Raw genomic sequence first — 25935 nt, forward strand, 5'->3', positions numbered from 1 at the left:
CTTCAGTGATTCAATGAAGATACTTGTGCTGTAGTGACAACTTTATAAAAATATGTACAACCAATCAGATCCATGGCCAATCAGAAGCCCTGCTAGGCAAAAGCCCCAACTGGTCCCACCCACTTTCTAGAAACCAGTTGGCGGGCTTCAGGAAAGGTGCTGGTCTGCCCCATGGTGCCCCTGGGCACCCTGTTGGGGACCACTGGTGTAACTGAAACGCATATTCTTTCATTATGTAGCAGGAGTATTTCAAATATTGGTTCTGTCATGTCCTTCTGATGACATGACAGGAGATTTCACGAGGCTGATGGATCCTGCATCTCTCCCTGCATCTCTCTGTATTTACGGCAGCTCCCGCATCTGTCCCCAATAACGGCAGCCAGCACACAGCAGCTGATACGTCCTCCTTCCCTTCTCTGACACAGGAGCAGAGGGAGGGAGGGGAGGAGCCCTTTCCCTTGGCTGTCACCACATGTCTAGTCCCTCCCTTGGCACTAGGGTTGCCAACAAGCCTGGAGAAAAACTCCTTCTCCTTTTAATATGGGTTTGATATGTGGAAAGCAAAGCTTCCCATGCCATGGAGGGAAATAATATCCCATTCATCCTCTGTTAAAGGAACAGGACATTTTCCCCCACCAGGCAGAGAGTAACGGTACTTGGTGTGTGTACATGTTTGGTCACAGAGGACGATTCACATTCCCAATGCCATTTGTGCACAGGCACCACTGCCGGCACCGGGGGCATTCACCGGCGGATGGCTGGGGTGGCGGGCGGAGGCTGCTCTGCGCTCCGCATGCCGCCCCGGCAGCGGCTCATGGCTGCTGTGCTCGGCTGGGTCGTGTGGCGGCGGCGGCACGGGGCTGGCTGGCTGCAGCAGCTGCGGGCCAGCCACGCCAGCTCCGCGGCACACGCCTCCGCCCCCGACAACCCCTCTGGCGCCTCTCCAGTGCCCTCGCGCCTGAGGCCACCGCCTACCTGGCCTCTATGGGTGTGCTGGCCCTGACAGGCACACACACCATGAAGGTGGAGGGGTCCTTCCTCTTTAATTTGGTGTGTCTCCTTCTTCATCCTCTCTGGCAGAGGATGAAGAAGGGTCCATTCCTGTCCTTACAGTGGCTCTCCCAGGGAGTGGCACTGCCCTGCCAGCTCACCCTTATCCCCAGCCATGTCCCTCCTCCTCTCCCTGTGTGAACAAGTAGCAGCAGGTGGTAGTGGCTACTCCCAGGTGCCATTGCTGCCAGGGCCAGCTCCTCCATTGAGGCAACCCCAGTGATTGCCTGCAGTACTGAGGTGCTGGAGGGGGTGCCGGGGCTGGGGGAGGGGCCATGCTGTGGAGCTGGCGGTGGCAGCATGCAGGCGGCTGACCGGGAGGGGTAGGAAGCTGCCTGCACACTGCCCCAGCCACCTGCCACACCTGGCTCGCAGCTATTGCAGCCTTCCAGCTCTCCCATGCTGCTGCTGCCGCCAACATGCACCCCCGGCCAGGAGCAGCAGCCACAGACCAGGTGCAGCAGGCATCCAGGGCGGTGCGTGGAGCAATGGAGCAGCATGGCTGGGAGGACACATGCACGCCTCCCCAGCTACCCGTTGTGCCTGGCGGGCCGGCAGCCTCTCAGCCCTCCTGCCCAGCCACCCACTGCCCCGCAGTCCGGGTGCACACGCATGTGCAAGGGAGCAGGAGTAGTCCTGAAGCTGCCCCCCCCCCCGGCCTCAGAAATTCTGGCGCCGGCCCTGATTGCTGCTCACACTCTGGGAAGCTTCACCACAGCTGCCCTCCTGTCTCCCTGCTACCCACAGAGTGTTTAGTGAGTAAGTGGGATCCAGCCCTGGAGAATTCAACAAACAGGCAGGAATCTGTGATCTGGCATTCAATGGAAGGGACACCATAGCAGAAGGCAGCCCTAATTCTTCAGGAGGGACAGGATGCTTCTGAAAAAAAAACTCCCAGGAATCAAGTTAGAGATGGAAAAGAGGCTCCAATTCTCCCCCTTCTACCAAGTTTGTTGCACTTCTAGATAGTAAATATACACAGTGAATTAAATGACCCAACAGCTGCAGCAACTGGACAGTGCAAGGCCAGCATGCCGTTTGCTGTCCTAGCAAGAAGGCATGAAAGGGTTCTGCTTTGATCACAGCAAATGCCCACACACATTGCTTTCCCTGGGACTGATTTCTTAACAGTGCAAATTGGTGCCTTCAGACAGTTTGCCAGCTGCCCCGTGAGGTCACGTACAATAGAAGGGATGACAGTAAGGGCTGTTTTTGTTTCGGTTTATAAATCTTGCATTCACCAGATCAGTCTACGAAGGGCTCATCATGTTGGAAAATGCGTTATTATCCAACTGGCTGGCCCTGGGGTAGCATTCACCACTCCCCCCTTCATCACTTTTTCTGGTTTTGCTGCTGCTAAGATTGATTTTTCCCATCTCCATGGTAGCAGCAGGTGAGGACAGACTCATCTGATCCCTTCTGAGTCACACCTTGAAAACCTTTAGGTAATCCTTCATCTCCACTTTTAGCTAAAAAGGGGCCTAGCTGGTGACATTTCTAAAAGTAATTTGTGCTTCTAGATGAATGGCAGAGGGAGAACACAGCACTGCATTCCTAGATGGCTGCCCTGCAGAGGACAGAGCTGAACAAAACTGGGCTGCTCTGTAGACACCAAATGGGCCCAAACTTATGACAGCCCAGTCACTGACTTCTCTGAAGCCCCCTTCATTTGTCTGGCCAAAGAAGTTCACTCACTCAAGAGAAGTGCTGCTCAGCACAAGACACTGTTCCAGTCCTTGGCAGGTGGAATCCCCAACTTCTCCACAGCAAACACGCAGGTGTATTGGTTGAAGTAACTTTATTAGAGATACATCAAGTTCAGGGTGCTCAGACAACTGAATTGGCAGAAGTGACGTAAATGGGGTTGGTAGTGTTAGTTATAGGGAAGGTTCCCGCCATCAGGATAGGGACCGTTAAAGTTTTAGGAGCGAAAGAGCCGTGTGTGTGTGTGTGTGTGTGTGTGTGTGTGTGTGAGTGAAAGGGAAAAGTTAGGTTTAGGCTAGACAGAACAAAGAATGAAATCATCTCAGTTACTAAGAAAGATACATTCCGAGCTGGCCGCAGCTGGCCTTCAAGGACAATTGCTGGAGGCTGCGGGGAAAGAGAAAGTAAACATTTGCGAGGTAACCTACTGCCTTAACATCAATAAGAAACTTCTCATGTCCTCAGAGGACCAGCACATAACACAGAATACATTCACGGCAGATATGCAGAGAGGCATTTATGAGAAGCGCCTCCTCAGGGCAGGTCATTTTTGCATTGTGAATGCTTGAATGATTCTGTCAGATCCTCTTCAGAGATGAGGCATAAAGAAGAAACGGGCATCTCAGGAAGACACTTCCCAAAAGACAGAATGATGCACTTTTTGCTTTCAAAAATCAGGCGACCTGTGTGCACGCTCTCTCATCCTGCCACTGCTCTTCACAGGCACCAAAAAGGCTGAGGCCTTCATTTATTCCCTGCTGGCAGGCTGAGATATTGTGCCCCAAATGCATTCCTTTTGCCGCATCCTCTGTTCAGCAATTTGCAGTGCCGAGCACTGCAATTAGTAATAATCACTACAACGGATTTGAAGCAGCCAAAAAGAAATGTCTCTCTGAATTAGTTTCAGCCCACTTCAGGCCTCATGCTCTCAACTTTAGAAGAAAAAAGAGATAGTACAGAAAGGCACTGGCAGGTCTCCCAGAGAGCTGGGTCACAAACTGGCAGCTGCACTGGGCCCTTGAAGGCCACCAAAAATGCAAATTCTGAAATGAGAAACACATGCGGTTGAGCAGAAAAGCAGGGTAGATGTGTATGCCACAATTCTGTAAAGGACAGTCACCATGGGGGCCAGAGACTCCCAGCTTCGTAAGAACCCTCCTTGTCATTTTTTTAAGAAGTGAGTTTTTATGGACTTGCAAACATTGTTCATCGTGCCTTGTAGCTATAGTTGCCAACTCTGTCTTGGGAAGCTCCTGGAGATCTGACCCATAGAGGGATGAGTTTGGGGAAGGGGAGGGAGCTCAGTAGGTAACTGATCTCTGTAGTCTGGAGATCAGTTGTAATCCCAGGAGAACTCAGGCTCTACCTGGAGGTTGGCAACCCTATCTTTTATTTGCCGATACTGCCCTAGGGTTGCCACACTGTGCGTTGCAATCAGGAAGAGGGTTGTAGATGGGGACACGGGAAGGGCACAATGCTGGCTGGGGTGGTACATCACTAGGCTTGCCATTCTCCCGCCCAGGGTGGGGCATCCCCTGATCTTACCTCCTCCTCCCCGCTCCCCCTTAACTGGACAGTAGAGGGGTGCGCCCCCCAGGACACTCCCCCGGGCAGCGCAGCACACCCTGGGTGGTGTGGCACATCTCCACACCCCTCAACAACCCTGTTTCAGGCCAAATCGGGCTCGCTGGGGTTGGAGGTTGAACTCTGTGGTATAATTTCCCCACTGAGCTGCTTCCCCTGCCCAGGAGGAAGCCTCCCTTCCTCACTAGGCGTCACCCCCACAAATCTCCAGGAATGCATGCTTAACATGTGGCACGTCTAGGGTTCCCAAGTCCCTATACCCTCCTGGTGAGTGTGTGGGGAGGAACCCAGTACTTACTGTGAGTCTTTGAGGATCAGCCTCAAATGAAGCGCAGGGCTTAACTCATCATGACTTGTTGGAATTTTCTCCAGGTCAAGTTAAAATCAAATCAAGAGAGGATTTAGCAGCAGGAGGGCATGTTTGCCAGTGGTTTCCCTATATGCAAATCTCAGAGAGATTTAAACTAGACAAGGGTCAATATGACTTTGAGCAATCTAAAACTGAATTTGAAATTACACTCTGTACAAATGATGAACATGTTATTTCTAAAATGTATAAACTTTTGTTGAGGTTTGAGACAAAAGAAGAGCAAGTAAAAGAACACAAAATTGTGGACATGACATATTAATGGAGCAATGGGAAAATATGTGGACAAGAGGGTTGAAATTTACATTAAGCTCTAGTAGCAAAGAAAATTTCTACAAGATGATGTATCGTTGGTATATGACTCCTGAAAAACTGGCTAGAATGTATAAGCATGCTTCAAATGTGTATTGGAAATGTGCTAAACAAGAAGGGACATTTTTTCATATGTGGTGGACATGTAAGAAAGCAAAGTTTCTGGTTACAGATACAATCACCGATTCAGAAGATTTTGAAGATTAAAATCCAGTTGAAACTAGAGACTTTTTTGTTGGGAATAATGGACAGCCAGTTGGAAAGAAGCTTTGGAACTTAGTTTTTATATTTGATTATGGCGGCAAGAGAACTCTGTGCACAAAAGTGGAAAACTCCAACAGTGCCTACAGTGGAGGAATGGAGCTTGCATCAATGGCAAAACTTACTTCACTGATTAGGGAAAAAACATTAGTTACATTTTTGACTGAATGGAAACTATTTACAGACTTTTTACATGAAATGGATAATAAGGATTTGATGGCATCTGGATTTATGGATTAAGAACCACGAACAATAGAAAAAAGAGGGCTTTTATGTTTAACTTGGAATAAATGAGACTCTGAAAATGATCCATATTTGTGGCAGAGAAAATCGGAACTCAGTCTGTAGTTTAGTTTAAGGGTTCCTTTTTTCCCCTTTTTTCACTTGTTTATGTATTGTTAGTGTGTCTTCTTTTTAGAATTTTTTTTATCCTCTATGATTGTTGTCTATAGCTTTTATGTTATTGTTTATAGTTTAAATAAAGAAAAATTCCATTAAAAAAAAGGAGTACTGCCATGGCTGTGTAATGATATTACTTCTGGAAATGATGTTGTCAGGTAGGGGTGCCAGGTCCCCTGACTCCCCCAGCAGGAGATCAGGGGCCTGGCACTTACTTTGCTGTGTCCCTGTTTGTGTCAGGTTCAATGTGCATATGAGCTGTACTGACTCCATTTTCTAATGCTTCTAGTGTTTAAGTGCTTTCTCCACAGGTTCACCCGTTCCCAAGCAGACTTCTCACCGAAAGGGAATGTTATGTCTATCAACGTTCCACCCAAGATTGGCCTTGGAAATGTCCAGCTTCCCAAGTCTGAAAGCTGTTGTTTTGAGAACTATGGGGGGAGGCTGGTTCAGCTGGGAACTGTTACTTTGTACCTCATGCTTTTCTCTTCATTGGTAACAATGCTCTTGTACCATCCTGAGTCTCCTATTCAGGACAGTGGACTATAATGAACCATTTCTGCAGTAAAGTTTCCTTATTCAAACAATGGACTCTTGTTTGCTTGTAAAGGAGAATCTGTAGGAAGGACATTATCTAGCCACAGTCTGACATTTTGTTACCAATCATGTCTAAGTCGGGCTCATCGGAATCCAAAGCAGTCCCGGACAGGGATCCTTTGTTTGATCCGTATGCTTCTCCCGGCGATCAACAGTTACCACCTCAAGGCCCTGCACTGGAGGGAACCGGAGCTTCGACTACCACCCCTCCTCTCATCGATCTCAACAGTGAGGGTGAAAAGCCGAAGGCCATCACCATCCCACTGTTCTCGGCGCCTACACCCTCGGAGTGGGGACCCAGGCCCCGGGAAACGAGAGAATGCAGGGCCAGCGGGATGTTCCATCTGTTAACTTTGGATGGGCGTCGAAGCCTAGAGACAGTCCCTGAGCAGGACAGCAGCCAACCATGGCTTTTTTGGAACAGGACGACCGAACAGATGTAATGGGAAACGTCCTGCCGCGGCGTCCTAAGATGGGATTATTCGGAAGTCACCCCGTGGACGGGACAACCAGAGATTTCCGAACAACGTTGGGTACAAATGCAAAGCCGTACCCTGGCTGTAGATTCCGGCATTTCCGCAGTTACGGGATTGGCCAAAGGAATTCTAGCAGCGAGGTCGCAAGACGATCAAGGAGACCCTCCACCATGGAGACCGAGTACCCCGGTGACCACCACCGCAGGAGACTCAACGACACTGAGTGAAAGACCGACGGACCAACAGGGTCCCAGTAGAGTTCAGTTACTAGAAGCTAGGTTAGCCGATATGGAAGAAAGCCTAGCTCATGCCATACATTTACTCTCAGTAATGGTAGCGGGGAATGGAGAGAGGCCATCACCCGAAGAAATGGCTCTACAAATAGCTACCCTCCAAAGCGTTATCTCCAACCCGCGGGAGCCTGCCCCATCCCGGCCGGCCACCACGGACGAACAAGGGACAGGAGGTGGAGGGGATTCCTGCTCCGATAACCTGTGCCCAGACGACCCTGAGGAGTCTACATCTGACTCGGAGGAAGAGGAAGATTCCTGCCCTGGAGATACTCCGACAGAGGTCCCGGGAGCGGGCGGAGATGAACCAGTCCGCCCGACGGAATCAACTACTCTGGTAATACCCCCCCCCGGCTTCTCCGGTAATTCCCCAACCGGATCAGCAAGAAGAACTGCCAGCTCCTCCGAGGGGGGGACACCACACCAAACGCCAATAACGACCCCCTTGCAACATCCTCCGGGGGGGATCAACCTCTGCAGACCATACCCCGAGGACCACTTCCAGCTCCAAGACTGACGATGCCGGGAGGGGCAAGCCCGCGCGGTCCGGCACCTATCAGGCCCTCACCGCAGCGGCCCCTTCCGCTCCGGCCTCAACAAATACCACCACCGCAGCCTATAAGGCCACCTCCAGCTCAACCGCTGTTACCACCTCCCGATCAACCGGTAAGGCCTCCCCCACTTCAACCGCTCCGCCCTGCACCCCAGCGACCACCGCCGGTCCAACCTGTTCGGCCACCTCCAACCCAACCGGTACGGCCACCGCCAGTTCAGCCGGTGAGACCGCCACCAATTCCATCGATCCCGCATCTACAGCCGCAGCCGGGGAGGCCCGGGCAACCATTACCGCAGCCACAACCCTGGCCCCAACCACCCCCCCAGCAACCTCCGATCACACCACAGACGCAGCTATCCGTCCCGCTGGACTACTACCCCACCACCACCCCAGTCCCACGGCAAGATCTCCTGATGGGCTGGGTGAAACTGGAAGCCACTTTTGACGGAGATCCCTCCAAATTGGGATTTTTTCTGGTACAAGTGGTGCAGTTCTTCAATCGGTGGGGACATCTATTCGGGAGCGAGGCCAGCCAGATCGAACATCTCGGATCCCGACTTCAAGGCAAAGCGGCGGACTGGTATGTAGGACTGTATAATGTTGGGGCTCCTGAACTTAATACCTTACAAGGGTTGGTGGATGCTATAAGAGCGCAATACGAAGACCCGCTAGAAGAAACTAGAGCCCGAACGGAACTGCAAGCTCTTAAGCAAGGCAGCATGTCGGCCAGAGACTATGTTACAAAATTCCGACAACTAGCTGCCAAATGCCCCAGATGTGAAGAATCCACTAAAATAATATTGTTTAAACAAGGGCTAAATCCGAGACTTTTGGACAGAGCACTTATGCAAGACAATCCTCCTACGCTGTTGGGATGGATTCAACTAACTTGTGAGGTCGAAAATCGTATATTAGAAGTCCGATTAGTTGAACAGCAGCAACAATCAGCACAAAGACGACCTCTAACTTTGCAAAAAGGAGGACGGGGCACTGGATATGCTACTCGAGGAGCGAGAGATGCTAGATGGCAACAAGGTTTGTGCTTGCAATGCGGGCAAAGTGGTCACTTTGCAGCGCAATGTCCATACCGGCCTGTGCAAAGACCTCCGCTCCAATTACGGCGTCCAACCCCTACTCCGTTTCCCCCAGCTCAACGCCCAACACCCGCTCCCAGATTGGGCAGGGGTCGCGGCACTTCCCAACGAAATGTCCCCGACAGAGGGTTAGAGGTAGAGGAACTCATGGAATACGACCCTACTGCCTTGAACGGAGAGGAAAATCCGGAGAGTCCCCAGTCGGGAAACGAAATGGATCTGTCGTAAAGGGACCCAAACGGCAGATCCACTCTCGGCCACAAGGGTCCATACTGTTTATACCAGTGACTTTGTTAAACCCTGAGAGAAAAATGCATATCCGTGTACAAGCCCTCATTGACTCAGGCTGCTCTAGAGACATCATTGCCCCTGCTCTGGTTAATGGACTGATATTACCAGTGCGGGAATTGAAAAACTCAGTCATTTTCGAACAAATGGATGGCACCAACATGAACCCTGTCACCACTGAAACAATCCCGGTGGTGACGGGCATGGGCCAACACTGGGAAAAAAGATCTTTTGTTATTAGTACCACTGCCAAGTATCCGTTGATCCTGGGCAGTAAGTGGCTGTGCGATCACAACCCCTATATAAATTGGGCTGAGGGAAGCATCACCTTCAGTCACGCCAATTGCGAAAACCATTGATGGGATCAAAATTGGGGTATCAATCCGACCCACACCGAGACAGCTCTCCTTACACAGGAGGAAATAAACCAAATACCTGAACATTATTGGACTTACTTACCGGCCTTCTCCGAAGAAGAAGCCGATACTCTACCCCCGCACAGACGAACCGATTGTGCGGTAGAGATCTTACCCGGAGCCTCGCTGCCAAAAGGCCGACTCTACCCTATGAGTCTTCAGGAAAGAGAGGAACTCAGGAAGTTTATTGACACCAATCTTCAAAGAGGGTTCATCCGTCCAGCCAATAGTCCCCATGCGGCACCAGTACTTTTCGTAAAGAAGAAAGACGGAGGACTCCGACTATGCACAGACTTTAGAGGACTTAATGCTGTCTCAACCAACAACGCCTACCCCATCCCGCTCGTCCGGGATCTTCTCAACGTCGTGGCCCAAGGTAAGATCTTTACAAAATTAGATTTGAAAGATGCTTACTTCCATGTTCGTATCAAAGCCGGGGATGAGTGGAAAACCGCTTTTAATACTTCTCTTGGACAGTATGAATATTTAGTTATGCCTTTTGGATTAACGGGAGCACCATCTGTATTCATGTCCATGATAAATGAAGTGCTACATGAATTTCTATATAAGGGAGTAGTGGTGTATCTAGATGATGTGTTAATTTATTCAGAATCGGAGGAAGACCATATATAATTGGTCAAAAAAGTCCTGGCAACCCTAATGGATAATAAACTGCCTATTAAATTGTCTAAATGCGAATTCCATAAAACTGAACTCACTTACCTTGGTTACTGTATATCCCAAGATGGCTTGAAAATGGATCCAGCCAAAATACAGGCGATCCAAGAATGGCAAACTCCCACTACCCGTAAAGAACTGCAATCTTTCTTGGGATTTGCCAATTTTTACCGGGAATTCATTGCAAATTTTGCGCAGATAGCACTTCCCCTGACGGAACTGTTAAAAACCAAAGACAAAGGGGATCAGGCGAAAAGGCCCAGCTCCAAATTACTGTGGACACCCGATTGCCAAATAGCCTTTGAACGCCTGAAGATGCAGTTCATAACCGAACCCATTCTCCGTCACCCTAATGAAAACTACCCCTTCATAGTGCAGGTCGACGCCAGCGATACTGCAATTGGAGGCGTATTATTGCAGAAGGGAGAGGACGGGAAGCTTCGACCTTGTGCATTCCTATCGAGAAAGTTTTCTGAGGCTGAAAGAAATTGGAATGTGTGGGAGAAGGAAGCCTTTGCAGTAAAGGCAGCCCTCACAAATTGGCGGCATTGGCTAGAGGGGGCACGCCACCCATTCGAAGTTTGGACAGACCATAAAAATTTGGAAGCCCTCCGAAGTCCACGCCGACTAAATGCCAAACAACTACGGTGGGCCAAATTTTTCTCCAAATTCAATTTCACTTTGAACTACCTGCCGGGCAAAACCAATTTTCTCGCAGACGCCCTATCGCGCATGCCCCAACACAAAAGCAAACGGGAGGAGACTATAGATACAGTCTTCTCGCCTACGCAATTAGGAGGCGTGGTAACTACACGCAGCCGCACACTTCAGCACCTCCCGCACAGCTCCCAAGAATGGAAATCGAAACTTAAGGCTGAAGTGGAGAAGGAGGGGGAGAAGGCACCCAAATCCAAACTGCATCAATCCCCGCAGGGGGAGTGGTTATCGGGGAATCGCTTTTATGTACCTGACAGTATGCGGAAAGAGGTTTTACAGCGGTGTCATGATGCCCCCACCGCAGGACACTATGGTTACCTAAAAACGCTACATTTAATACAACGGCAGTTCTGGTGGCCGGGCATGCGCAAAGACATTTCCCAATACGTAGCCTCCTGCCCCATTTGCCTCAGCGCCAAAACCCGAAAAGGAAAGCCGCCGGGTCTGTTACAACCCCTGGAAATGCCCAGTAGACCTTGGGAAACAATATCCATGGATTTTATCACTGATTTACCAGTGTCCAAGGGACACAACTGCATTTTAGTGGTAGTGGATCTATTTTCCAAGCAAGCTCATTTCATCCCATGTACCACTATACCCACCGCTCGAAAACTGGCAGACCTATTTCTGAAACACATTGTAAAATTACATTCTTTTCCGTCCAAGGTGATTTCGGATCGCGGCGGACAATTCGTTGCCAACTTCTGGCGGGAGCTTTTGCAGATGTTGAATATTGAACAGGGAATCAGTTCAAGCCACCACCCACAAACCGACGGGCAGTCGGAAAAAACTAATCAAATTCTAGAGCAATTCCTTTGTTGTTACATCAATTTCCAACAAGACAACTGGGTAGACCTCCTCCCTCTAGCAGAGTTTTCATACAACAACAGTGTACATGCATCCACAGGAGAAGCCCCGTTTAAAGTTGTATATGGGGCCCATTTCAATCCTTTTCCACTAGACGCCCCCCCTTCCTCCGCACCGACTTCGCCCGATGTGTCTTCATGGTGGAAGGGGGCAGCCCAGCAATGGACTCTCATTAAAAAACACCTAGAGAAAGCCAAACAGGATTACAAAAAATACGCAGATCGCCATCGTGCGGCCGAATGGGATTTACAACCAGGAGATCATGTTTATATATCCACCAAAAATTTAAAACTAGCCCAACTCAGCCGCAAACTAGCATTGAAATTCCTCGGACCTTTTCCAGTACGCAAAGTAATTAACAAAGTGACTGTTGCTGTAAATTTACCCAAAAATCTTCGCCATGTCCACGACACCTTCCATGTCAGCCTGCTGAAGAAAGCTCCAACAGATGATAAATGGCACGTCAAAGCTCCTCCTATCCCTACTTTGATAGATGACCAAATACACTACGAGGTGCAACAGATTTTGGACTCTAAACTCAAACGCAATCAGCTGTTTTACCTCATCAGATGGAAGGACTTTGACTCTGGGTTCGATGAGTGGGTGAATTCTGTACATGTTCATGCCCCTAGATTAACCAAAGCTTTTCATGCTCGCTACCCATATAAACCTGGGGGGGATTTATTTTAAGGGGGGCAGAATGTCAGGTTCAATGTGCATATGAGCTGTACTGACTCCATTTTCTAATGCTTCTAGTGTTTAAGTGCTTTCTCCACAGGTGCACCCGTTCCCAAGCAGACTTCTCACCGAAAGGGAATGTTATGTCTATCAACGTTCCACCCAAGATTGGCCTTGGAAATGTCCAGCTTCCCAAGTCTGAAAGCTGTTGTTTTGAGAACTATGGGGGGAGGCTGGTTCAGCTGGGAACTGTTACTTTGTACCTCATGCTTTTCTCTTCAGTGGTAACAATGCTCTTGTACCATCCTGAATCTGCTATTCAGGCCAGTGGACTATAATGAACTATTTCTGCAGTAAAGTTTCCTTATTCAAACAATGGACTCTTGTTTGCTTGTAAAGGAGAATCTGTAGGAAGGACATTATCTAGCCACAGTCTGACAGTTTGCTCCCGGCTTGTGCGATGATGTCACTTCCAGGAAGTGACATCACCGTGTAGGTCAAGGGGCAGCTTGGGAGTGCTCACCAGGGGACTGAATTGGGCCTGATTCGGCCTGAATCTGGCCTGCTGTGGGGCATGATTTGGCCCAAATTGGGCTGCTGTAGGCACGGGAGCATGCCATGCCACCTGGTGGTGTGCCCCAGGAAGTGTGTCCCCCACTGGCCAGGTAAGTGGGGGTGGAGGTAGAGGATGGGAGCAGGGACCCCCCACCCCATGCAGGGTAATGGCACTCCTATCGTTAGGTCCCCTGGGAGCATGCACAACCTGCACATTTCCAGGGTGCCTGCCAGTGGTGAGGTATTTCTGGGCATCCCAAAACCTCCTGCCAGTCACCAGTGACTGGCTGACAAGCAGGTAAACCACCCGGAGATTTCCCACCATCAGCAGGCATGTCTTGAATCCATTGGCCCCTTAGGGAAGCTCATGGTCAGTTATCAAGAATTGCACACAGAGGTGACCCAACTGGCCCCTCCTGCCTGCAGATTCTGGTGTCATTTAGGGCAACAGACAAATGTGACCCACAAGGTCAAATTTGAGGGACAGGTTGATCAAGGATGAGAAGGAGGCCACACTGAAACTGGCCTGGAGGCTAGGCACTGTTTTCTCAGAGTTGCCAGGTCGCCCCAGCAACCAGCATGGAGAAGAGGTGCATGTACTGACCCCGCGCACATATGCTCATGACCCCTACCAATGGCTGCTGTGCCAGTGCCAACTCTTTAAAAATCAGCCCTAAATGTTATGTTTGGGGTGAGTTTTAGAGAACTGGCCCCTGGCACAACTCGTTGCTTCTGTGTTGTGCCAGAAATTATGTCATTGACCAGCGACACAGGAACATGTGAATCCATTTTGGCCACAAGCCTCCTGATTTCCCGTTCCATTCCCCATGTGAGCGATGGAAGGAGGTGGCAGTTGGTGGCAGCTGGGGGTGGGGCACGCCCCACCAGGGAACTGGCAACCCTGCTACATAAGCAACTGCATTAGGCTTGTTTCTGTATAATCAGGAGATATGCTTAGACTCATGACTCATGCAGCGATCCATTGGGTGGATTTCTCATGAGGGCAGATATTTTTGGCTCTTACAGATGCTAAAATTTTACTTTTTAGGTACACCAGAGATATTCCCACTGCCCCCATTTTGATTCAGAAAAAAAGCATATCTCATAGAATCATAGAATCATAGGGTTAGAAGGTACCTCTAGGGTCATCTAGTCCAACCCACTGCACAATGCAGGAAATTCACAAATACCCCCCCCCGACTACCCCAGTGACCCCTGCTCCATGTCCAGAAGATGGAGAAACACCTTCTGGATTGCTAGCCAAATCAGCCTGTGGATAACCACCACCTGACCCCAAGGTGGCGATCGGCACCACCCTGGGCATGTAAGAAGGGCCACGAAAACCAAGCACTGATGCAGCCCCTTCTGCCCTCCCCCTCATGATCTGCCCAGGCTCACAGAATCAGCATTGCTGTCAGGTGGCCATCTAGCCTCTGCTTTAAAATCTCCAAAGAAAGAAGCCTGTTCCACTGAGATATCGCTCTAACTGTCAGGAAGTTCTTCCTAATGTTTTGCTGAACGCTCTTTTGATTTAATTTCAAGCCATTGGTTCTGGTCTGGGGCAGTGGAAAACAACTCCACACCATCCTCTATATTGCAGCCCTTCAAGTACTTGAAGATGGTTATCATATCACCTCTCAGGCGTCCCCTCTCCAGGCTAAACATTCTGAGCTCCTTCAAGCTTTCCTCATAGGACTTGGTCTCCAGACCCCTCACCATCTTCATTGCTGTCATGTCTGTGTTCATTCATGCCGTGATTGTCTGTATGTTGTAACCACAATGCTCATTATTAAGCTGATGTATTCTCTCCTTAGTACAAGTGTTACTTTTTGAGACCCAGAGTGGGCCTCTCCTCTTATCTTATAGATATAGGTTCCTCTAAGCTCTAAGCTAAGATGCCAGCTCTTGCTACTTCGCCCAGATACTGGGAATGTATTGTTGTATACTGAGTGTCTAGCCATAACTAAAAAGGGTGCTCACAGGACCTGTGTATACTGCATGCCAAAACCTTAACAGTTAAGCACGGGAAAATCAAGTATAACAGTACTTCTTGCCTTGCCTTATCACTTCTACCAAGCTCCGTGATGGAGTGCAGACCTGAACTAAAGCTTTTCTACTGGAACCAATGTGTGTTCACTGGCAATGGGCTGAGGGATCACCTGCCAGGAAGTGACATTTTGGTAGAAGTGGACCGACACCACTGTCTTCCAGACCTCAGAGGAGGGAGTTGCTGAGCCCAAATCTCAGGAACTAAGGATCATGCGAGCGGAGTTGGATGAATTCTGCCGAGACATGAGGCAACTGCTAAATGATCTGCAACAAATGTTGTGTGAAGTAGCCACCACCAAAACCCTGACAAACCCGACTCTTACAGTGAAATTGACGACAGGTGAGACCACTCCACTTCTTCCGAAGGGGAAGTTGGAGACGGCTGACCCACCTGTGAGACAATTACAAGGAACCTTGACAAGTTCATCCCAAGCCAAGCCACCGATAACCAGAAGCAGCAGGAGTCAACTCACTATCCCACCCCAAGGGGAGTCAGATTCGAAAGTCCCCCTACCAAGGATCGGAATGCCGTGATCTGGATTACAAATGGACTCTGCTACCACACAGGAGATTGGATTACAAATGGACTTTGCTACCACACAGCAGATTGGATTACAAGTACCTCCAGCTGGGAAGTTACAACCTATGCCTCTCCAAAGGAACCGGGAGATTCAAAGGACAACCCCACCAAGGTTGCAGATGAATGCACCCTTTGGACCTATCCCTACAGTGGCACCAGCAACCATTCCAAGGCGACCTCAAATAATACTGGGGTGTGCACCCGGCTCAACCGTGCCACAGGAACTACCTGTCATGTATGTCTCTGCCCAGCCATCCATGCCAATTTTGATTCTACTGCTCAGTGCTTGATGCTGGATGCTGGATGCTTGATGCTAGTATTTGTAAACAGAGGCTTGATGTACTTTGATTTGCTCTTTGTTAGTGTTATAACTGTTCTCAAGCTTACAGGTGGCTATCTACTGGACTCTACTGTTATGACCTTGGGCTTCCTCTCAGACTATGATATGTCTTTCTCCTTGGCAACGAAGCGTGATAGCACAAATATGTGAAATGTTCTCACAGGGAAGGAGCGGGGAAACTTTGCTGATAACTGGGAGGGGGAGGAGAAGAGTGAACTAGAAAAGAAATGTTTCTTTCCAATGTCATCATTCTGGTCAATCTCTAGTCGAGCTGCTTAGATGTTTATATTACTCCTAAGTAGACCTATGGAACTGTATATTGAAATGAACTGATTTCCGAATAAAATCCATTTGACTAAGTACTGGTGTCTTACTGCAAATGGGCCAGAGATCTGTCTGCAGTATCCTGTCATCCGTAGCCTGACATTTTGACCAGAATCCTCCTTTCACCAGCAGAAGCCGAAAAGGAGGGGGAAGATATGCCCAAAGCCGAACTAAAGCAGGCGGGGGATGGCCACTGGTATAAAGGGAGCAAACTATATATCCCAACCAACTTGAGAAGAGAAATTTTGCACCAATGCCATGATGCAAAAACCGCTGGACATTTTGGATATTTAAAAACATTACACTTAGTACAAAGACAATTTTGGTGGCCAGCAATGAGAAAAGACATTTCTCAATACATATCCTCCTTCCCCTTTATGTATAATGGGGAAATCAAGGAGGGGGAAACCCCCAGGACTATTGCAACCATTAGAAACTGCCCCTAGACCATGGGCTGTGATTTCAATGGACTTTATTACAGATCTTCTCCCCTCAAAAGGACACACAGTCATTCTAGTAGTGGTGGATCTCTTTTCAAAACAGGCTCATTTTGTTCCGTTTACCACAATTACCCACAGCCAAAAAGTGGGAGGGGAAGGAGAAGTGAAAATGGACCCGGCAAAAATCCAAGCAGTGGTGGGGTGGGAGGCCCCCAGAACAAGAAGGCAATTGCAATCATTCCTAGGGTTTGCTAACTTTTACAGACCCTTCATAAAAAACTTTGCTCAGATTGCCCTACCCTTAACAGACTTGTTAAAAACGAAGGGGAAAGGGTTACAAGGGAAAAAGCCGAGTGCTAAATTAAACTGGAAAGCAGAGTGTCGAAAAGCTTTCGACAATCTCAAGAAGTTGTTCATTTCTGAACCGGTGTTACAGTACCCAGATGAAAACAGAAAATTTGTAGTGCAAGTTGATGCGAGCAACACGACAGTGGGGCAGGGTGCTTCTACAGCCAAATGACGAGGGGAAACTGCACCCCTGAGCTTACATTTCTAAGAAATTTTCTGAGACTGAACACAATTGGAGTGTGTGGGAGAAAGAATTGTTTGCAGTGAAACTAGCCCTTGAGACCTGGCAGCATTGGCTGGAGGGGGCTAAAGTGCCTTTTGAAGTATGGACTGATCACAAAAATTTGGAGGCACTACACAGCCCCGGAAAACTGAATGCCAAACAATTAAGGTGGGCAGAATTCTTCTCTAAATTCAACTTCACGTTGAAATACCTCCCCGGGTGATCGAATTTCTTAGCAGATGGCCTTTCGCGCATGCCCCAACCTGACAGCCAGAGGGAGGAGATAATTGATACCGTTTTTTCACCGGCTCAGTTGGGAGAAGCGGTGACAACACGTAGACAAGCAGCAAAACTGCAAAGCAGCCTGAAACCTGATCTCTCAGAGTGGGGAGAGAGAGTACAAGTGGAAGCCGAAAAGGAGGGGGAAGACTTGCCCAAAGCCGAACTGAAGCAGGCGGGGGATGGCCACTGGTATAAGGGGAGCAAACTGTATATCCCAACCAGCTTGAGAAGAGAAATCTTGCACCAATTCCATGATGCAAAAACCGCTGGACATTTTGGATATTTAAAAACATTACACTTAGTACAAAGACAATTTTGGTGGCTAGCAACGAGAAAAGACATTTTGTTCCGTGTACCACAATACCCACACCCAGGGCTTTTTTACTGGGAAAAGAGGAGGTGGAACTCAGTGGTGGAACTCAGGACCACACAATGATGTCACTTTGGGTCAGCTGGAGCAGGAGGGGAGTTTTTTAAAGTTTAAATTGCCCTCAGCGAAAATGGTCACATGGCCGGTGGCCCCGCCCCCTGATCTCCAGTCAGAGGGGAGTTTAGATTGCCCTCCGCACTACAGCGCGGAAGGCGATCTAAACTCCCTCTGTCTGGAGATCAGGGGGCGGGGCCACCGGCCATGTGACCACTTTCAAGAGGTGCCGGAACTCTGTTCCACAGCGTTTCAGCTGAAAAAAAGCCCTGCTCACAGCTAGCCAGCCTGTTCTTGAAGCGTATAGTGAAATTGCATTTGTTTTCTGAGAAGGTGATCTCAGACAGGGAGCCACAATTCGTTGCTAACTTCTGGCAGGAGCTTCTTCAACTTGCGGGGATTGAACAAGGATTAAGCTCCGCCTACCATCCACAGACCGACGGACAGTCGGAATGCACAAATCAAGTGCTTGAACAATTCCTCAGATGTTACATTAATTACCAACAGGACGACTGGTTGGATTTCCTTGATTTCGCCAAATATGCGTATAACAACTCAATACATTCCTCACCAGGAGCTACACCATTTAAAATAGAACATGGATATGAAGGAAATGCTCTGCGTTTCGCTACAGCCCCTGAATACTCACAGGGAGGAGACCTGGAGGAATGGTGGACTATGTTAGTTTCCCAATGGGGAATCATTCAGAAGACTTTGGACAAGCCAGGCCCTTAGGAAAGTGAGCCATCTTTAGGGAGGCAGAATGTCATGTATGTCTCTGCCCAGCCATCCATGCCAATTTTGATTCTACTGCTCAGTGCTTGATGCTGGATGCTTGATGCTTGATGCTAGTATTTGTAAACAGAGGCTTGATTAGGGGTGTGCAAGCCAAAAATTTTCGGCTAAAGCCGAAAGCAGAAAGCCGAAAGAGGATTCTCTTTCATATAAGCCGAAAGCCGAAACGGCCAGCCGTTTCGGCTTTCGGCTTTCGGCTTACTTTCAGCTTTCGGCTTTTGGCTTTTTCAATGGGAAAATGCCTCCGGCGTCTTCCCGGACGTCTGGGGGAGGCATTTTCCCACTGAATCAGCCCAAAATTGGTGGGGACCTTCCTCTAACCCTTCTCTACAAACCCCCCAAGTTTCAGACCGATTGGACTTTGGGGGGCATGTTATGGCCCCCCAAAGCAGGTCCCCCTATCCTCCCATAAGAAAGCGAAGGAGCAGCATATTGTTAGCATGCTGCTGCTCATCTTCTTCATTATTTCCTATGGGGAAAAATGAAGAAGCAGGCTTCCTTTGCCAGGGGTGGCATTTTGCATGCAAAATGCCCCCTCACCCTCAGGGGCCCTTCTCCCACCCTTCCTCCCACCCCCCACCAAGGCTCAGCCTGCTCCCACTTGGGGGGGGCCATTTCATGGCCTCCCCAAGTAGGTGCTCTAATCTCATTCTCTACCACTGACAGCTGGGGGAGGCTTGTCTTGCCAGGGGTGGCATTTTGCATGCAAAATGCCCCCCAGCCGTCTGGGACCCTTCTCCCACCCTTCCTCCCACTCCCCACCAAGGCTCAGACTGCTCCCACTTGGGGGGGCCATTTCATGGCCTCCCCAAGTAGGTGCTCTTTTCTCTACCACTGACAGCTGGGGGAGGCTTGTCTTGCCAGGGGTGGCATTTTGCATGCAAAATGCCCCCCAGCCCTCTGGGGCCCTTCTCCCACCCTTCCTCCCACCCCCCACCAAGGCTCAGACTGCTCCCACTTGGGGGGGGCATTTCATGGCCTCCCCAAGTAGGTCCTCTCAGCCCCTAAAGTCCACCCCTTACAGCCCCACACAAACCCAATTCCCCCCCAGCTGCCACACACAGACCCAAATCCCCACATTAGCCCCTCACAGACCCAAATCCACCCCCAGCAGCCCCACACCCATAACCCCAGGAACAGGCTGGCAAAGGCCAGCCCTCTCCCTTTGTTCCCTATGCTGGGAACTTCTAAACTCTCTTTCCCTGGGCAATTCTGCACAGCCCAAGGGTGCCACAATGGTGGGCACACTTCTGAGTGCCAGCTGGTCCCTGTGAAAGAGCACCTGAACCACAGACACCCTCCCTCAAATTCCCCCACCACCTACAGAACACTTTATTTCTTGAACAGCTTTAGGTTACACAGCAGGGGGGAACACCAAAGGGCATGGCAGCACTATCTTACACAAAAATAACACAACTCACTTCACATCAGAGAATCACAAAAACACAATTCCTGGCAAAAACACTTTATTTCTTGAACAGCTTTAGGTTACACAGTAGGAGGGCACAACAGGGCATGATAGCAATGTACTACAAAAAATAATACAACCCACTTCACCGTTTTTGACAGCAATTGTGTTTGTGTGATTCTCTGATGTGAAGTGAGTTGTGTTATTTTTGTGTAGTACACTGCTTTCCTGCTCTGTTGTGCCTTCCTACTGTGTAACCTAAAGCAGTTACAGAAATAAAGTGCTTTTGACAGCAATTTTTGGGGTGATTCTTTAATCTGAAGTGAGTTGTGTTATTTTTGTGTAAGATACTGCTTCCATGCCCTTTGGTGTTCCCCCCCTGCTGTGTAACCTAAAGCTGTTCAAGAAATAAAGTGTTTTTGACAGGAATTGTGCTTTTGTGATTCTCTGATGTTAAGTGAGTTGTGTTATTTTTGTGTAAGATAGTGCTGCCATGCCCTTTGGTGTTCCCCCCTGCTGTGTAACCTAAAGCTGTTCAAGAAATAAAGTGTTTTTGACAGGAATCGTGCTTTGTGATTCTCTGATGTTAAGTGAGTTGTGTTATTTTTCTGTGTGGGGGACTGCTGGTGTAATGTGTCATTATGCTTTGCCTACTTGTACTTTGGAAGGGAGAAAATAATTTTTTAAAAACTTTATTTTGTGTTGTTCTTGTTTTATTCTTTGTTGTGCAGTTGGTTCCCATCATAGGGAACAATGGGGCTGGCTTGCCAGCCATCTGTGTAGGTGGTGGGGGAATTTGAGGGAGGGTGTCTGTGGTTCAGGTGCTCTTTCACAGGGACCAGCTGGCACTCAGAAGTGTGCCCACCATTGTGGCACCCCTGGGCTGTGCAGAATTGCCCAGGGAAAGAGAGTTTAGAAGTTCCCAGCATAGGGAACAAAGGGAGAGGGCTGGCCTTTGCCAGCCTGTTCCTGGGGTTATGGGTGTGGGGCTGCTGGGGGTGGATTTGGGTCTGTGAGGGGCTAATGTGGGGATTTGGGTCTGTGTGTGGCAGCTGGGGGGGAATTGGGTTTGTGTGGGGCTGTAGGGGGTGGACTTTGGGGGCTGAGAGCACCTACTTGGGGAGGCCATGAAATGGCCCCCCAAGTGGGAGCAGTCTGAGCCTTGGTGGGGGGTGGGAGGAAGGGTGGGAGAAGGGCCCCAGAGGGCTGGGGGGCATTTTGCATGCAAAATGCCACCCCTGGCAAGACAAGCCTCCCCCAGCTGTCAGTGGTAGAGATGAGAGCACCTACTTGGGGAGGCCATGAAATGCCCCCCCAAGTGGGAGCAGTCTGAGCCTTGGTGGGGGGTGGGAGAAGGGCCCCAGAGGGTTGGGGGGCATTTTGCATGCAAAATGCCACCCCTGGCAAGACAAGCCTCCCCCAGCTGTCAGTGGTAGAGAATGAGATTAGAGCACCTACTTGGGGAGGCCATGAAATGGCCCCCCCAAGTGGGAGCAGGCTGAGCCTTGGTGGGGGGTGGGAGAAGGGGTGGGAGAAGGGCCCCTGAGAGTGAGGGGGCATTTTGCATGCAAAATGCCACCCCTGGCAAAGGAAGCCTGCTTCTTCATTTTTCCCCATAGGAAATAATGAAGAAGATGAGCAGCAGCATGCTAACAATATGCTGCTCCTTCGCTTTCTTATGGGAGGATAGGGGGACCTGCTTTGGGGGGGCCATAACATGGCCCCCCAAAGTCCAATCGGTCTGAAACTTGGGGGGTTTGTAGAGAGGGGTTAGAGGAAGGTCCCCACCAATTCTGGGATGATTCGGTGGGAAAATGCCTCCCCCAGACGTCCGGGAAGACGCCGGAGGCATTTTCCCATTGAAAAAGCCGAAAGCCGAAACGTTTCGGCTTTTTTTCTTTCGGCTAGCCGAAACGGTTCGGCTTAGCCCGAAACGTTTCGGCTAACCTGAAAGAAGCCGAAACACTTTTGTTTCGGCTTTCTTTCTGCTTTCAGAAAGCCGAAATGCACATCCCTAGGCTTGATGTACTTTGATTTGCTCTTTGTTAGTGTTATAACTGTTTCTCAAGCTTAAAGGTGGCTATCTACTGGACTCTACTGTTATGACCTTGGGCTTCCTCTCAGACTATGATATGTCTTTCTTCTTGGCAATGAAGTGTGATAGCACAAATATGTGAAATGTTCTCACAGGGAAGGAGCGGGGAAACTTTGCTGATAACTGGGAGGGGGAGGACTAAACTAGAAAAGAACTGTTTCTTTCCCATGTCGTCATTCTGGTCAATCTCTAGTCGAGCTGCTTAGACGTTTATATTACTCCTAAGTAGACCTATGGAATTGTATATTGAAATGAACTGATTTCTTAATAAAATCCATTTGACTAAGTACTGGTGTCTTACTGCAGATGGGCCAGAGATCTGTCTGCAGTATCTTGTCATCCATAGCCTGACACTACCGTTCCTGAGGGCCCCCCGAGTACCTTTGAGTGTAAGAACATTTATGGCCCTGGCCCCTCACTATGCACCAGTGAGAATTCCGATGCAACAGCAGAGGGCCTGGCCACTGTGAGCTCTCTTGGCCTGACAGCTTCCTAGGGGACCAGGCCCCTACCAACCCAGATTGGGACCTCAGCCAGGGCCCCCCTGGCACTTCCACTTCACCTTAATGGATGGCTGATCCAACCAATCTCCAGGATCCAAACACCCAAGCCTGCAGGCTATGGATACTCCAAAGGGGGGGCCTCGCTCAAGGCATACAAGGAGCAGGGCCGAGGCTGGAGGCAAATTTCAATGGGGACCCAGAGAAGCTAGGGTTCTTCATCGTACAAGCGTTGGAGTTCTTCTAGACCTGGGGCCGTCTATTCCCAAATGAATCAAGTCGAATGAGTCATTTGGGATCACGTCTGGACGGGGCCGCAGCCATGTGGTATGTCACCCAGTATGAAATCAATGCACCTGAACTGGGGTCCCTAAATGCCTTTGTGCAGGTGATGAGAGCCCAATTCGAAGATCCTCTGGAGAAGGAGAGGGCCCGGATCAAACTCAAAATGATCCAGCAAGACCACCAGGGGGGTACGTGAATATGCAACTGAGTTCAGGAGATATGCAGCCAAAATACATGGCTGGACAGAAGAGATGAAGACAGAATTCTTCCGGGAGGCCTAAAGGCAGAATTAGTGGTGAAAGCCTTGATACAAGACAACCCCAGCACCCTACTGGGATGGATTCAACTTGCATGTGAAGTCAAAAACCGTGACCACATTGTGAAACTTCTGAAAACATGGCAGCAAGGGGGATCCCAACCAGTGTGTCCAAATACAAGTGCTAAAGACAGGCCAGGACCCAGCTTCCAAACTCCAATGGGGGAGAGTTGCGCTGGCAGCGGGGCCAATGTATTCAATGCGGGAGATTTGGAATTTTGCAGCGGAGTGCACAAGTAAAAGAGGCCACACGGGAAAACCCCAACCCCCCGAGGAGACGACATCGTCCCTCACACCAGATCTAAAAAAGGCTCTTCAAACATGGGACAAACCTGAACCCGGCCTGGAGGTCATGGATCGGGCTGGGGAAAGTCCCTCTGAGAAGGAGGAAAACCAAGCCACCCCGCAGCCAGGAAATGCCCACAGCCTGCCGTGAAAAGATCCCGATGGCAGGTCCCGACTTAACCAACACCAAAGATGAGACATAAAGGGGCCCAAGGAAGGGAACACATATGTGCGTACAAGCATTAATAGATTTGGGCTGTGGTCGAGATCTAATAGCCCCTGCTCTAGTGATGGGACTGGGACTGGATGTAACCGAACTAGAGAAACCGATTGTGTCCGAACAAATGGATGGGTCCCAAATGAAAGGGGAGTCTGCTAACTATCAAATGGAACCCACTCCCATGGGCATGGGAAATCACTGGGAATCCAGGACTTTCATAGTAAGTCCAGCCACTACCTACCCTTTGGTACTAGGGATCAGATGGCTGTGGGATCATGATCCCTAAATCAAGTGGAAGACGGGATTGCTAATGTTCGAAAAAGGGGACTGTTGAGCACATGGACGGGCTCCAGAATGGGGCCAAACCACTCCTCTCCCCCTTAGAACTAGTGCTGCTAACACAAGAGCAGATGGAACAAATCCCCACAGAATATTGGAATCTGAAACAAGTGTTTGAGGAGAAAGAGGCCAATGAGCTCCCTCCCCACTGTGCAACAGACTGCACTATTGAACTCATCCCAGGGGAAAAACTTCCAAAGGAAAAACTATACTTAATGCACAGAGAAGAGTGGAAAGAGTTCAGGAGGTTCATTGACAAAAACCTGGTGTGAGGATTCATCTGCCCAGCCAGCTCCCCCTATGCCGCTCGCATCTTTTTCCACAAGAAAAAGGATGGGTGGGGGGCTGAGACTCTGTACAGACTACAGAAAAATAAATGCTGTTTCCATGTCAAACGCATACTCCCTCCCTCTCATCAAAGATTTGCTAAGCGTGGTCGCCCAAGGGAAAATCTTCTCTAAACTGCCCTTGAAAGATGCTTACTTCTGGGTAAGAATTCGGGAGGGGGATGAATGGAAAACTGCTTTCAACACCCCTTTGGGGCAATTTGAGTACTGGGTCATGCCATTTGGACTTCAAGGGGTTCTTGGTGTTTTTATGAATGTAATTAATGAAGTACTGCATGAACACCTGTACAAAGGTGTGGTTGTTTACCTAGATGACATGTTGATCTATTCTCCCGATAAAAAAATCACATGTCGAACTAGTCAGGAAAGTGTTGAAAGCCCTAAAAGACAATCACTTGCCTGTGGAGTTGTCCAAGTGCGAATTCTATAAAGAGGAACTGGACTTCTTAGGTTACAGAGTCTCAAGTCAGGGGTTGAAAATGGACCTGCAAAAAATTCAAGCAGTACTAGGGTGGGAACCCCGCCAAACCAGGAGACAGTTGCAATCCTTCCTGGGATTCGCAAACTTCTACTGCCCCTTTATTAAAAACTTTGCCCAAATGTCCCTGCCACTAACTGATTTACTCAAAACCAAAGGAAAAGGGCTACAAGGGACAAAACCAAGTGCAAAGTTGAATTGGTCACAAGAATGCCAGAATGCATTCGACTAACTAAAAAAAGCGTTCGCTTCCGAACCAGCTTTACAGCACCCTGATGAGAACCGTAAGTTCATTGTGCAAGTGGACGCTAGTGACATAGCCATGGGAGGGAGATGACACAGAAAAACTCCACCCCTGTGCTTTCGTGTCCAAAAAATTCTCTGAAACTGAATGCCATTGGGTGGTCTGGGACAAAGAGGCAGGAGCTATTAAATTAGCGCTGTCTCCATGGAGGCACTGGCTAGAAGGAACAAAAGTGCTGTTTGAAGTTTGGACTGATTTCTGACTGAAAACGCCCACGCCCCCCACCGAAGCTTCAACCAGGAGACTTTGTGTACATCTCCATAAAAAACCTCAGGGTGGAGCAGCCTAGTAAAAAACTGGGGTGGGAATTTTTAGGGCTCTTTCCTGTAAAAAGACTGATCAATGAAGTGACAATAGAGGTGGAATTGCCAAAGAACTTACGTCAAACCCATCCAGTCTTTCACTTCAGTCTGCTAAAGAAAGCTCCGCCTCCTGACCAAGTGGCATCCTGAATGGGGAGCCCCCCATCCCATCCTGGTGGATGGCCAAGTTCATTATGAAATCGAAAGCAGTCTAAACTCTAAGCTCAAACACAATCAACTGTGTTACCTGGTAAGGTGGAAATATTTTGACCCTAGTTACCATGAATGGATTGAGAACTCTAACATGAAAGCTCCTAAACTCATCAAAAAATTCCATGAACTGTATCCTGACAAACCTGGTC

Source organism: Eublepharis macularius, chromosome 13, assembly GCF_028583425.1.
Source record: "Eublepharis macularius isolate TG4126 chromosome 13, MPM_Emac_v1.0, whole genome shotgun sequence".
In the NCBI taxonomy this organism is placed as follows: domain Eukaryota; kingdom Metazoa; phylum Chordata; class Lepidosauria; order Squamata; family Eublepharidae; genus Eublepharis; species Eublepharis macularius.